We start from the raw sequence: 2,536 nt of genomic DNA, 5'->3' as shown, positions 1-2,536 counted from the left end.
CCCATGACGTACTTCTTTTAGTCTAGAGGGTGCCTGGGGAGGATGACAGGTGGCAAGATCTAAGAATACCCTCATCTGCTTTCTAAAATGCAACGGAAACAGCCCCCATGGGGAACGTTTGTGCTGAAATATTATTATTAATTTTGTTGACACTTTCCACAGTGCAATTCTTTGTGATATTTCCAAACATGTCAGCATCTGCTCTTTTGTTGGGCTCTCCCCAGATACCTTTGGAAGAGAAGGGCTGTGACCCCACCCCTGGCAAGGGAGGGGTTGTAGGTGGACTTCAGAGGCTGGCCCAAGGCCACACAGAGGGAGTGAGCTCAAGAGACCAAGTCCTCTTTGTGTCAGAGGACGCGTGGCAGAGCCTGAGGACCAGGGAGGAAGAGGGCAAGAAAAGGGGAACTAACAGGGCCAACCCTCAGGCATCCCATACTTTGGTGGCTGCCATTCACCTTGGGGAGCTCTGGCCCAGCTCCCGCAGCAAGGCGGCCTCTCTGCTCCTTGCATGCTCACCGCTGCCTGTCTGGCGCTGGGATCACAGGCTTGTGTGTTGTGATCTCTGAGTGTCTGTGACAGCTCATGAACAGGTTAATGCATGCCCCAAGAGCTTTAAAGGCATTCATGTCATTTGACCCAGTCACATTTCTGGGAACATATCCATGGCATAGCTGAAAGAGGGCAGCCTTAAACCTCAGAGGTGCCAGGTTCAAATGCTGACCCCACCATTTACCCTTCAGGTCTCCTGGAAAGATACAGTTGTCTCCTCTCACCTCCGACTCCTTTGTCTGTGAAATGGGCGGCACAGTCCAGTGGCCTGTGCTGAACCACAAGAGCCCCTCCATGAATAGTGACCAGTGTTATCAATGCAAAAAGGCCAGAGTCACAAAGATGCTTGCCGCAGATGCACCTAACAAGAGCAGAAAAACTAGCAACAATCATACTGTCCAAAAAACGGGGAGATCTTCTTCCACATATTTAAGAGTTTAACAGAGAGTATTTTTGTTTTTGTTTTTTTCTTAGAAAAATTTAGTGGGGACTTAGGAATAGAAGCCATAGCTGTGTCTCAGGCATTGGCGAGACAACATGGTGGGCCCCCCACCGGAACAGTCTTTAGCGTAGCCGCGCCAGTGGTGGTGTGCCTCAAAGCCTGAGCAGCCTGTCCTGCTGAAGGTCACCCAGCTCACCGAATTCCGATAAGAAAGGATGGGAGGACACGAACAGCCACAGTGGCCAGAGGTGCAGGGGACCCTGGAAACCACCACACAGACTGCAAAACTTCATAAATGAAGAGACCTGAGCCCCAGACAGAGACAAAACCCATGACAGCTTGTGGGCCCCATTGGTAAGTTCCTGACTCCAAGACTCTTTAACAGTCTCTGCCATCAGGCCAGAGCTTAACAGCATAAGGGATAGAAACATAGGCCTGCAGGCTGGCTCAAGCCTGTCATCCCAGTGCTTTGGGAGGCCAAGGCAGGAGGATCACTTGAGGCTAGGAGTTAAAGACCAGCCTGGGCAACATAGTGAGACCCCTACACAGAATAAAAAATTAGCCTGGTGTGGTGGCATACACCTGTAGTCCCAGCTACTCAGGAGGCTGAGGCAGGAGGATTCCTTATGCCACGGAGTTCAAGGCTGCAGTGAGCTATGATCATGCCACTGCACTCCAGCCTGGGCAAAAGAGCAAGACTCCTTCTCAAAAAAAAAAAAAAAAAAATTAAATCCCCACACCAGAAGAAGGTGTATCTGTATCACTCCTGAAGCATGACTTTCATTTAGGTTCACAGATGGTTGTTCTAGGATATATTTTCTTCATTATGATTCCAAGGGTTTGTGTAGTTACAAAATGTGAAGTGATAGTTATCAATAGGCCGTTCAGCAGAAGCACATCACACATGACAAAATGATCCCAGGTTTATATCATTGTCCTCCGATGCTTCAGATAGAAAAGCATTGAATTCCAATAATGGTTTGATCTTCTTGTCAATCTATGGAATCAGCATCCAACTTTTGTACGTTCATTTTGTCAGTGGTGAGGCATTTCACAGTAGGACTGCCGTTACAAAGGCAGTGTAAAAGTCCAACACTGAAGATAAAATGATTGCTTTGCAATGATGACATGAATACAAATTGTGATGGAGCACAGCACGTGTCAAAAACAATATTCCTACTAAGTTTTAAAAATGTGTTTGACAGAAGATATTTGCAATAGATTGTGATGTAACTGATCATTGCATTCAAGCAAGCTGAACTATTCCTTTCAAATAGAAATTGCAATTTTCACATGTTTAAATACTTTGATTTGTACATACAGAAACTGAACTTCAAAATGTCTAGAGCAACACTGAAGTGGAACACAGACAAAAAATTACCAGTGTAGCCCAGAGTTTCTCTCTTTGCTGTCATCGAGCTAATGTTAGAAATATTTGAGCCTTCAAAGATCCAGTAAATTAACCTAAAGAGCTGACAATTGTATTGGACCCTTTTGTAAATGAGTCCCTGAAATTCTAATTGCATTTAGATCAACCATAGTTGA

This window comes from Mandrillus leucophaeus, unplaced genomic scaffold (assembly GCF_000951045.1).
Source record: "Mandrillus leucophaeus isolate KB7577 unplaced genomic scaffold, Mleu.le_1.0 Scaffold1263, whole genome shotgun sequence".
In the NCBI taxonomy this organism is placed as follows: domain Eukaryota; kingdom Metazoa; phylum Chordata; class Mammalia; order Primates; family Cercopithecidae; genus Mandrillus; species Mandrillus leucophaeus.
This window is presented reverse-complemented; position numbering follows the sequence as displayed.